This window comes from Hylobates moloch, unplaced genomic scaffold (genome assembly GCF_009828535.3).
Source record: "Hylobates moloch isolate HMO894 unplaced genomic scaffold, HMol_V3 SCAFFOLD_1, whole genome shotgun sequence".
Taxonomy (NCBI): Eukaryota; Metazoa; Chordata; class Mammalia; order Primates; family Hylobatidae; genus Hylobates; species Hylobates moloch.
Genome location: NW_026652276.1, coordinates 62,515,754 through 62,528,372, shown reverse-complemented (window position 1 = coordinate 62,528,372; position 12,619 = coordinate 62,515,754). Strand labels below are relative to the sequence as shown.

Here is a 12,619-nt window from a genome sequence, read left to right as displayed (position 1 = left end):
GCAGCACAACATGTGAGAAGCCACCGAAGATGACCACGGAGCTCAACCCTTGTATGGAGGGTAGCAAACAGTTGCAGAACTCTGGCTAAGAGGGAACACACTGGGATCTGTGCCTTTTGCTGTTAAATGAGATAATGCTGTGGCATACAGTAGGTGTTCAATAAGTGCAGTGTGCTCAAAAACTGGAAAAATAATAAAAAGCTGGGGGGAAGGTGAAGTAATTGTTCTATCATCTTTTAAGGAGTTCAGGAACACCTTTCTCACTTCCTTTCTTTTTACATATCCCTCTCTCCTACAGTCACTCCTCAAATTATTTTATCAATAATGCCAAGAAGGGGACAGAGTGTAGCAGTCAGCTCAACTGAGCTTCCACTCAATGCAGGAATTCCTTCTGTTATGTCTGGTGGCTGATCCTCTCATCCATCACATATTTTCAGCTAGAGGGAGCATGAAACTTCAAGGCAGCCATACCATTACTGGACAGTGAATCATTTGAAAGTTCTTTCTCATATTGAGTTGAAATCTGCCTCCCTATGATCCCACCCACTGAATCTGGTTGTGCCTGCTGGAACTTCGGAAAAATGAATCTACTTCCTTGTCCACATATCATCCCTTTAAGTGTTTGCAGGCAACTACCATGTCTGTTCAAAGCCTTCTTATTTGGAACCAGATGGGGAGGCACATGCTTTGTCCACCCTCTTGGTAAAGGGGGTTAAAAAACAGCAGCCAGGGAGGTGCGGGAAACTCATACAGATTCTGCTATATGTCTTTCATCATGCAAGGCTGCTTAGAGTGGCTTCAACAAGTGCTGAAATCATGATCCTAGTGCACACTTTCCTGTGGTTATAATAAGGCTTGAGAGAGAAGAAAAAGTGGGCTAGACCGAGAGATCCTTAGTGTGGTATGACCTTTCCAACTAAACACAGGCCCTGGAGACTCTTAAAAATCCATCCCACGGAGGGCTCCTCAAATTACCACCATAGTTAGCTTTATGCAACAGTTCAGATGTTGCCTTTTGTATTTTTTCCTTAATGTTAGAAGATAAACTTGCCATGTGACCAGTAATTTGCCTCTTAAGAAGATCTGGAAAGTCTGACATCTCCTATATGCAAAGTTCCCTCTCACATTTAATTTGGTTGGTTTTATTATTTTCTGAGTAGGTCAACCATTTTGCCAATCACCCCCTTCACCAATCTCTTCAGTTACCATTGAGCCCTTCCTTATAGCTAAAGAAAGAAGTTGAGGCAAGACATAGTGGCTCATTCCTGTAACCCCAATGCTTTGGGAGGACAAGGCGGGAGGACTGCTTGAGGCCAGGAGTTCAAGACCAGCCTGTGCAACGCAGTAAGACATCACCGGTACGGTATTTTTTAAATTAGCTGGCCATAGTGGTGCACACCTGTAGTCCTAGCTACTTCATAGGCTGAGGTGGAAGGGTCACTTGAGTCCAGGAGTTGGAGGCCACAGCAAAATATGATTGCACGACTGCACTCCAGTCTGGGTGACAGAGCAAGACCCTGTCTCTTAAAAAATAAAAAGAAAAGAAAGTTGACATCTATGAGGGCTGAATCAGGCTGAACGTAGGGTTCAATCATAACATGACCCTACAACAAGAAAATGCTAAGCTGTCACTTTATGCCACCCTCCTCTCAATCACTCTGAGGTTTTATAGATAACAAAGCATTATTTCACATGATAGAACACTATTGCTGGATTTTAAAATAATCAATGATCAGAGTTAGAGCTATTCATGACAAGATGCTTCAAAATTTTTAATGTCATTCTTGTTCATTACATATAGCAACGTGAAAAAATTCTATAGCTTGCAACTGAAAATGGATCTACAGAAGTACACACTGAAGACTCAGAAGAATTGTTACCCATACACAGTAAACAGTTTTTCTTGCTATAATTCTTAATAATTTCTTAATAATTCAGAAATGTGATTTCAAGAATCAAATTTTCCTAAATATCAGACTACCTTTGACCCATGCCAGCTATGAGTACATTATACTGTTAATTTTCCAATGCAATATAAAAGAAAGACAACAGATCTGAAAACCTGTGAAATTCTCGACAAATTTAAACCTTGCTTATGTAAGCTATGCACAGTGAGGCAAGAAAGACTTCAAGGATTTGCAAGAGCTGAAAGAAGAGGTCTCTGCCAGGGCAACAGCAGTTTGAATGTGCACCACCACATCTGTACATTTGGCACAGTCATCTCAGTCTCCACTTGGCAGCTATGGAGAAGGGAAGGCAGGAAGGGACCATAGAGAAAGAAGCCTATTTCTCACCATAAAACCACAAGGACAGAATAAATTTCTTTTCCTAGGATGCAGAGAAGGAAAAAGCAGCCTGCAGACTTGCAAGGGGAGAGACACTGCTGATATTCAATAGCCATAGTGGTCTCAATACTATCCACCTGGTCACTGCCATCAATGTGGTTACAAAAATACGGTGAGTCATGGAAGCAAAGGTGAAACTCTATGTAGTCATAATTATCATCTTGGGAGCCAAAAATCGCTGGCTCCAGGACCTCACCTCCTACCACCTCTTTTAGATTTTGTAGGGTTAGGTTTGAGCCCTGGAATCCATATACCATGAGTGAGCTCACATAGATACTGCAGCAGGCGTCCAGTGGTTCACGTTGGCATGGAAACCCATGGTGGACTAAAACCTGTCAGTAAAGGCCAGTGAATACCCAATGAGAGAGCACAGACTGGTTCTCCAGAATTCACACATGATGGGACCCATGTGGGTGATTTCTCAGAGCAACTTAAGGTAGGAGTGTTCTCCAAGTGTGGTCTGTCAATCACCTGGGATACTTACTTAGATTACTGGGTCCTGCCTCAGACCTAGTCAGTCAGAGCTTTCAAGGGTTAATTCCATGAATCTGTATCTTTAGCCAGTTCCCAGGTCTTCTTTCACATGCTAAAGTCCAATAATGACTATACTAGAGATGGCTTTAGAACCAGCTTGATGACCACAAGCATGGGAGAAAAGACGACTATGCAAAAGAGGAACAAGACTAAATCTTGCCTTCTTCATTTTGAGTCTTAAAGATTTTATTCCTATGAAAGTTAGATTGACCCTTAAGAACCACACATGCAGTAATGAGGTATATATGGACTTAAGCTCTTTGGTAATCCTCCCCATAGTTTGCCAATTATATCTTTCTCTTACAAATAATTTTTCTTTCTATATTCCAGTTTAGAAAATCAAATTTGGATGTGAAAACCAATGCCTATGAACCCAGGAGAGGTGACTATCCAACTATTAATACAATTCTAGTGCCTGAAAAAAAGACTGTCCTTAAATGAGTCTGCCCTAGTTATACAGACCCTGTTTACATAAACTGGCTTCTCTACCTGGATCACTCCCTCACTTGGGTCATTTCCAAACATTCCAGGCTTACACATGTGTACCAAGTTCAGAAAGCATATTCACAAGAAGCTATGTGTTAAGTTACTTGGTCTTCCAAAAGTCCAAGAACCCAAGTGCACCTGTGCTTCACATGGTTACAAATTTTCAGAAGTGCTTGTAGTGCCTAAAATTCCACATTTCTATGCTTTTTCATTTCATCGTTCTTTTAAAGTAAACAAGGAAAGGCAGATGAGAAAACAGAAAATATATAATTGAAAAACACCTAGTAAGTTTCAAACTGAAGGTTTAAAAGTCAGAGTTGCAAAAGTTATCTTGGCAAAGAAATCACTGTACCTATAGGTATCTAATATTAATAATTAAACTGTATAATGTACAATTATGGCTACCTATATGAGTACGGTAGATGCCAAGAACTTTGTGAAGTATGCTGTGTGCATTATCTAATTTTATCTGATGACAACCCCATGGAAGATTCTTTCATTATATCTCTCAGACTTGGTAAACTAAAGCACAGAGAGGTTAAGTAACTTAGTCAAAGTCACACAACTAATAAATAGAACTGAAATTTGCATCCACAAAATATGACTTCAGAACCAAACTCAACATTTAGGCTCTGCTACTTCCCATCTCAATAGTGCATCACGTGCAGGGACTAAGATGTGTTTAATCATCAGCGTTTCCAGATGTTAAGAACATGTGCAATGGCTAATTTATTTAAAGAAAATGTCATATATATAAAATTGAAATGGCTGTATTTATATACCAGTATGTGTATTTGTATACAAACAATGGCATTTTTGTGCTCTTATTCTAAGCATTAGATTTTTCATACCATGTAAGGTAAAACTTCTCCCTCAGCCTGTGAGAAAAAGTTTTTTCACATCCAAAGTATCAAATCTAAGGAAATCACAAGGTCCACACAATTTCTCTGTGAAGTTTAAATGCTAGTGTTAATGCCAGAAGTTTTCTACTCTTACTTGTAATGTTTAATTTCCCTAGGCTCAAATTTTAAATATTCTAAATTCTCTGCGTCTCATTTTTCTGATTTATCAGTGAGGATTTTGTACAAAGATCTCTTTTAACTCTAAACATACAATGACACTGATTTAATGATTGTCTCTGAATGAATGGTAGTCATTTCCATATCCTTACCTATTATTAGGTTGCCATAAAAAAAAAAAAGGCAAAAACTGTAACTACTTTTGCACCAACCTATTTCACAGGAATAGGAATCTGTTAAGCCTAAGAGGAATTTGAAGCTCAGCCCTGGCTTGAAATCAGTATAAGCCAACCAAGAGTCCAGGTCTCCAGACAATGAAAGCCTTATTTACTACACTACCTGTCAGATGGACCTCTTTAACTAATGCGCATCAAAAATCACAGCTCGCTGCAGAATTTTACACAATTTTAACAGTGGTATACTGAAGCAAAGATTTAGAAGAATTCACTCATTATCTCTCACAATGGGCCTTTTCTTAGTGTAGCTCAAAGTACTTTTTTAAATTTCATTATGTCTTCTTAATTGTGTTATTAAAAAAGTACACATCACATCACAGTATGGAAAATAAACATTAGGCTGTTAGTGAAGATTTAACTGCAAATATTCTCCTTGATCCTAAAGTAAATACAGAAATGAAACTTTTTATTCCAAGAGAAAACAATGAAAAACCGTACTCATCTACAGTTCTTTCACATGCAAAGGATATCAGCATAACAATCTCTGATAATCATGATTGAGTAGCTCTGCCAGGCCCACTGGAATCACAGAGCACCTCTTTTATTCATTTTCAGATGTGTACAGAAAAAAAAAAGTGGAATATGGCCCCCAGTTAATATTGTTTATGTCCATTTATCTAATCTTCGTTTTGCTGATATAATGATAACATAATAACATAATGGCTATTTCAGAATCTCAGCCAAAAAGAAAAGAAAAAGTTGATTAGCTTTAGCCTGCATAGCACAGGATATTTCTCTCTGTGTGCTTTTCTTATTTTTAAATTCCATTTCCCATTATAAACTCAGAAATGTAAATGCTTTGTACATTCATTTTTATTTCCAAAATAAAATGCTCTCTTAGGTCCATGAATTTCAATCTTTTTTACTTGTTGATGGTAGAACTGTCTTTATTAAAAGACTAAGTCATTTTTCATAAAGTAGGTATGAAAGCCTGGTCATCTTCTGTACCAGTTTATATGTATTTTAATCCATCTCTGCTATTTATGAGATCATAGAGTTGATGTGGCACCAAATAGATCAAAAGCAAAAGGGCGATTGTTTTGTATTAGTATATAACTTTCTTCAGTATTTTTTTCACTGACTTTTAAAAAATACACTCATAAATTTCTTTTCAGACTGATTACATGGTGCTGAATATCTTGAAACTGACCAGGGGGGCAAGAAAAGTGTTAACTTGGCTAAGGCAAGATGACCCTTAACCAATGCAGTGAGTGTAAGTTTTAATAGTATGATTATGGTGATGAACAGCTATTACAATTTCTTGAACAACCACAGTGTGCACAGTACTCTACTGCTGGCTCCAGTCATTATCCTAGAACCAAGTCAGCCCATTTCACAGATGAAGAAATTGAGAGCCAAGGAAGTTAAGTAACCCCTGCCCCAAACTCTCAAATCTGCTGGTGAGTGGCTAAGCCATGGTTTGACTTGGAAAAACGCTGTGTTCCTAAATACCGCACTACACTGCCTTTACGGACCAGGTACTGTAGTTCTCCATCCAGGCTGGAAAGGAGGAGATTTTTTAAATACTGACATATTAAACCATTCCCTAGAAATGGCTAAGAGCATCACTGTTTTTCTAAAGCTCCTGAAGTCATTACAGTGTGAATCCAGGAGTGAGAACAACTGGATTAGAGGATACCAAGGAATATTCATTTTCTTAAGAAATAGGAATATTTCTTCAATTAGTACTAGAAAACTAAAGTTCAAGTTGTTTATCTAGAACAGGAACCTGAAACAGGAACACCAGACGGGGGCATACATCAGCACCGGCATCATCAGAAGATTTTTGTTTCCTCCCCTCAACCTGCTCCTCCTTCTGCCCCACGTGCAGATCCCACATGGCATTTTAGTGCTTAAGTAGACCCAGGAAGTAACCCACGCCCTTCATCTACAAGTGATACAGGAGCCCAGAAAAGAAACAGCTGTGCCCAACATCTCACCCTAGCAATAAGGAGAGCTTGAGTCTCCCGCGCCCTATTTCGGTGCTCCTTTTGCTAAAAAATTTTGGAAGCAGTAGGAAAACAGGTGGGGCATAGAGTCAGCCAAGGCACCTGAAGAGAATTTTAAGAAACAGAGACAGCAGAGACAAAAAAAAAAAAAAAAAAAAAAAAAGTCAAAGCAGAGTGGGAAAGGAGAACAGCCACAATCTGCAATCTGCAAATAATAGGGAAATGAGAAGGAATATTTAACAAAGCAACGCAACTGGCCAGAGAAAAATGTAGTAAGGAGAACTAGCGACTGCAATCATGTATCAGTAAAATGAGGTAAAAATACAAGGGAATAAACAAACCTTCCATTCAGCTTCAGAAAGCATATCCAAGCCCACAGTACTTTCAAAATAGAAAATAATATTGAAGCAAAAACAAACTGTAGGAAAATCTCCAGGCAGAGAGGCAGGGGCTGCTAGAAAACCCCAAATCTGTTAAGCATCACCTACTGCCTTGCTTTTCAAAGCGTGGTTCAAGGACCACCTATTTCAAAATTACCTGGGAGCTTGTGAGAAAGGCATAATCCTGGGCTTCATCTTAGACTTGTTCAACCAGAATCTGCATTTTAATAAGATTTTCCTAATGATTTATATGCATATTAAAGTTTAAGAAGCACTGGTTCTACCATAAAAACCATGTTGAGGTGTTAATAAAAGACAGTTATTACACAAATTGGGACTACAGAACTGGGTAAAATTCAATCCAACTAGTTAAATTATTTGTTGATGTCCTATGATATGGCAGGCCCTGAGCTGGGTATTTTCAGGAAATGAAGGCCCCATGTTAGGCAAGGTTGTTGCAGTGCCCTTAGGGGAGAATGCAGAAAGCGCATACATATCAGGAAGACTCTGACTCATAGTCCACAGGGAAGAGATCAAGCAAAATATAAGAGTTTGCTGGAGCAAAAGCTGGAATGCAGAGGGAGATCAGGAAGCATGTGCAATTGCACTGACTCTCTGACAAGTGGAAATAATTGTAGGGAAGTGAGAGGGCCCTTCCTAGCAGAGGGAACAACATAAGCAACGACACAGAGCTCAGAGACCTGCTGTGTTAAGGAAACACTGCCTTCAGCCTAGAGAAGTCTCAAATTGTTATCAAGGAGACTTGGGACTCTATGACGATGCCTCAGGACTACTAAGGGTAGGGAGGGGGAGCTAGTGGGATTGTTGGGACCCCATTCCAACCATTTAAGATTATATTTTAATAGATTCCAACATTGAAAAATAACATTTGAAATGTATCATGGAGCCAATACACATGGTGCTTTTAAAATTATCACCTAGCGCTGTGCTTGTTATGTAGTAGGCACTCAAATATTCACTGAATAAATTAATAAATTAATGACTGGATCAACCAACCAATGAGATCAAAGTAAAAAAATGCAGAGCTACTTTGAAGCTGGACTGCAGAGGGTCTTCACTGTTTGAGGAGGAGTTTATAAGTCACTTGGTAGGACATTAAGGAAAAGTTTACTAGCCAGTGATTAAGCTTGGTTCTTTTGCGAAGCTTATTCTGCAAAACCGAGTGTGAAATGAATTGGGACAGGATGGAGATGGGAAACGAGTCAGGAAGCCACTGTGACAGCCTCTAGAAAGAGATAAGAAGACTGAAAAAAATAGCCACCATGGGAATAGAAAGATGAAGAAGCAGGCATCATAAAGCATCGTGGAGATGAAGTCTGTGGGACTTTGTGAATTTTATGTGGAAAGCAAAGATACTGGGAGGGTCATCATTGACTAGGAGAAATATTAAAATTGACACAAAGTCACCCTTGTTCACTTAGGAGAAAGATGTTAATTAGAGCTTAGACCTGGTAGAGTTGAGGCACATGAGAGCAATATAAAGCTATCTCTTAGGTGGTTCAAAAATGTAAATATAAAATTTTGGAGGGAGAGTAGAGCTAGGATGTCACTTCAGGAAGAAATAATCTAGCACTAATAAAAAGAAACAACCGAATAAAAAGTAACATACAAAAGAGCAAAAAGGAGATAACCTATAATCTATAAAACCACAGAGATCAAGAGAAATCCCCAAAATTTTTTTTAAAAAGAAAGAAAGAAAAAGAAAAGGTAAAAAGACCATATTGAGACACAGTGGGGACAGAGACAGGAATTGGGGTGGTGGCAAAATAGAGATAATGAAACGGTGTGGAGGGGTTATAATAAAAACCAGAGGCACATAAAAAGCGGTGGGAAACTGGGACAGACACACACTCCCTGTTCTTTAGTTCTTTGAAGACATATAGGACCTTATGGGAACAGTAGAGCAAATTTTGCCCTTTATTTATGTGAACAAAGACTCACTCCTGTACGAAGTTAGCTAATTGCTCAATTTTTAAAATATAAATTGTTGCTATTAAAAATCAAGCAATGATATCTTCAAATTCAGCTTGGAAAAAAAGTCTAAGGGCAGGGGAGGTGGGGTGGCCAGTCCAAGGACTTAAGAGCCTTATCTTTTTCATGGTGCCCAACTCCACATAGCATTAGTCTGTATAGGCATTTCACCTTTCAGAATTGTTTTGAAAGATTTTTTTTTTTTTCTCTGAATCAGGTCACTTGCCTGAGAAAAAGAATGCTGAGAGCACCTGATACGCTTTGATCAATCCTCATTTAATAGTTACACTTTTTAAAGTTATCCTCCAGCTGCTGACAGGTCTCACTAATTGGCCATATTTGGGTGACAAGTACTAATGACAGTTCCCTCTCTGATTTGACTGTAGAGGAGACACCTCCATTTGGTTTCCTTTGTACCTCAGTTGAAGAAAAATACATTAAATTCATTGTTTTCTTTTTGCTCTGTGAATCTGTATATTGTTAAAATGCTGTAAAATATCAACTTTTTTCAATATAGATGATACTTAGTGGTTATTAAACTTCTATAAAGAGATTACTTATGTAATGTAAAATAATATACTGCAAACAAAGCACATAAGAAATTATGCTGCAAAACACTGTATCACCAAGATGATTCCAACATGGACAGTAATTTTTCCTTTGTTAGGAGAATTCACCTTCCCCAAAGCATTTTACTACAAATGCATCCAAGAGAGGTCAAGGAGATCTACAAGAATAGCTATTTGATTTGTGGTTTTTATCCCAAGCTTCCTCAAATCACTTTTGGAAATAGGTAAGAATGTAAATTATAAATCCACAAATATTTAATTTATGGGAATATAGAATCTGAAAAACAACCAACACTTTGATCAAATAAGCATCTTTTTCATCTTAAAAACCTCGAGTAACAGAACTTGCAATGCCGTATTTTGCATTCTAAAGGCATTTATCTGTTACAGGGAAGGGGCAGCACATACTCAATGCACATATGGCATCAAAATAAGATTAAAGGACTCTGAAAACCGGTCGAATTTGGCCTTGGAACATTTAAGGGAGTTCTTTCAAGCCAAAGCCTTTAACTTACCTAAGATGTAGCTTATTGACTTTATGAAAAGCCTTCTTTTTAATTAGATACATGCATTTCCTACCGTTTCATGAATTGTGTGGACGCTGCCAGTTTCCACGCTTTAGGCTAGGCCCTATAACACTAATGTTTTGTTCCTTCTATAGGAACATCTTTTGCTACTACATCTTGACAAAGTTTGCATTCCCCTTGGTGTGATATTCCTCAGCAAAGCAAAACCAAAAGGAAATGCAAACCTCATCTCTGTATGGAAATCAAAGAAGCCGTTTCCCAGCCCAAGAACTTTTGAGAGCATTCCAAAACTGCGTTATTTTGTATTCATGGGCGTGGGGAGAGGGGGGATACTTCTTGGCAATTTATTTCCGCTGAAGAACAGCACTCCCTATCCAGGTTCACCATAAAAACTGTTTGTCCTCCAGAGTCTAGGGAAGCATCGTCCTGCCAGCTCTCCCTTCTCCCCACGGGCCCCCGCACATAACAGTGGCGAAACAGATGGTCCTCCCCCTCCCCTTCTCCTCGTCCCTTCCGCAGTCCCACAGTGTCCTCCCACCCTTCCCTGACACCTTCACCAGCGCTTAGTGGCCGAGGCCGCCCGTCAGGGCTCCCAACAAGTGCAAACTTTGGGGACCTTCTCTCTGCCCCTCTGCCCCCATCTCATCTGGGTTCTGCTGCAGAACTCTCCCACGACCCCAAGCTTCGACCGCTACCCTCCTCCCACACCTCGGTCCCCTAACTACACGTTTCCCGGTCATTGAGAGAAAGACAAACCCCAAACTTCCAGCCTAGGTGACGAGGCGCTGCGGCTAAACACAGCGGGGCACTCTCCTCGTCCTCTCCCCTCTCCATCCGTCCTTGGGAATTGGAGCCTACCCTGGGGAAGAGAGGAGTATGCTCCTGTGGCTTCCACGACCTAATCCTAACTCCAGGGACTCGCAGGAGTTAGGATTAGGTCGTGGAAGCCACAGGCGCCTGGGCGCCCTCCTCTACAAGTGGGACCGTAGGACAAAGTGCAAACTCTACCGGGAGGGGGGCTCCCGGCCATTCCCTCGGGCGGCGCGCCCAGGTGCAGGCTCGCTCTGCGGAGGCGAGCGGGGGCCGGGCAAGCAGAGGGCGCCCAGTCCGGAGGCGCCGAGCTGGGCTGGGCGCCCAGAGCTTACCTCGGCGCGCGGGCCGCGGGCGCGTGGGGCAGTGGCTCCTCCAGCCGGGAAGCTGTTGCTCACGCTCCGGTGGTTGCTGCGGTCCCGCCAGGGCTGCACCGGGGCTTCGCGCAGACGTTCTCCCGCGATCTGCTGCAGCCCAGGCTGTGGCGGTGGCGGTAGCAGCGGCGGCGGTGGAGGTGGCGCCGGCGACAGCTCGGCCCGGCGCGGCCCCTGAACTGTCCAACTCTTGCCCGCGCCGGGCTTAAGCGCCCGGCCGCTGCCCCCGCGCTGAGCGCCTGCGCGCCGGGCCTCGCCCAGGTGAGGGGCGTGTGCCCGGAGCCCGCTGGGCGCGCCCGGCCCGGCCCGGCCCCGCCGCACGCCCGCCCCCCTGGCCTGGCCGAGGACCCCGGGGTTTGGACGTGCCAACGCCACTCTCGCGCGCCGAAGCTGTGACGGTTTACCAAGCAGAGACTTGCGAGGCACACACACGAGAGGGAATGAGGCGGGACCGTTCGGGGACTCGTTGACACTGCAGAGCCTCCCGCAGCATCGCTGCCTTAAATCCCGCCTTTCCAGGCGTGCGCGCACAGCGAGCCAGAGGAGGCTCCGTCCCGACCAGGGGTCCCCCGCGGTCCTCAGCCCGGGGGCTCGGGTCCCCGAAGAGATCCTTGGCAATGGCAGAGGTCCCAAAGCCTAGATGCCAAGCCCCGCGATGGGGCGGATGCTTCCAATATTAGTCAACCCAGAGTGAAACTCTCTTCTTGGAGATGGTCAGACCAACTATTTGTTTTTCCTCTTTGACCACCCCTGGGCTAGCAGAGCACAGCTAGCAGCTTCGGCATATTTGGCGGAGCCGGGAAGGCCCGGAGCGCAGAAGGCATCGCAGCCTCGCCGCGGATCTGAAAGGGCTGTGGGCGGGGGGCTCATTTTCCTCCGGATTTCTTTTCCGTGTTTAAGTTTTCAAAACTAAAACCTGTCATCGGTTACCCTGATGTAGAGGGCATCTTCTGAAAATTAGTGCAAACATGGCCAAGGTGCTTAGTTCTGAAAGGGAAAGCACTTAGAACACTTAAGAAAGGGAAAATAATTTTAAAAGAGCAGTTTTCTGAGATTACTTCTTTGGGGAGAAGTTCAAGAGTCATAAATGACAAGAGAGCTGTATTATATAGCAGAGATTTTTTTTTTAACCAGATGATCTTTTTCTTTGGTTCTTGTCTCAGAAAACCAGAAAATATTTTTCTTTGGTTCTTGTCTCAGATGATTGACACTCACTACGTAAATAATTAATCCTGCAGCTGTTAATGTCTTGGCATAATCGTCTAGAATAAATATCTTAATGTCCAGCCAAAGCCAGTGTTGTTCTCCCAGGGTGGGCTTGAGATGTGACAAACAATCACACCATCTTAGAGCTTTCTAAAGGAGCAGGCTGTGTTTTTAACCCACCTTGGAATGTAG

General features: G+C 42.2%; 1 protein-coding gene across 4 annotated transcripts in view; it reads right to left on the bottom strand.

The window, feature by feature from the left end:
• Positions 1–11,788, bottom strand: part of ZNF385B (zinc finger protein 385B) — a 427,950-nt gene extending 416,162 nt beyond the window's left edge. The window contains exon 1 of one of the 4 annotated variants that reach the window (XM_032755256.2): positions 11,183–11,788. The gene's annotated coding sequence lies outside the window, so the exon portion shown is untranslated. The remainder of the gene's footprint in view (positions 1–11,182) is intronic. The other 3 variants (XM_032755253.2, XM_032755254.2, XM_058440627.1) reach the window with 3 other exon arrangements.
• Positions 11,789–12,619: the final 831 nt, after the last annotated feature.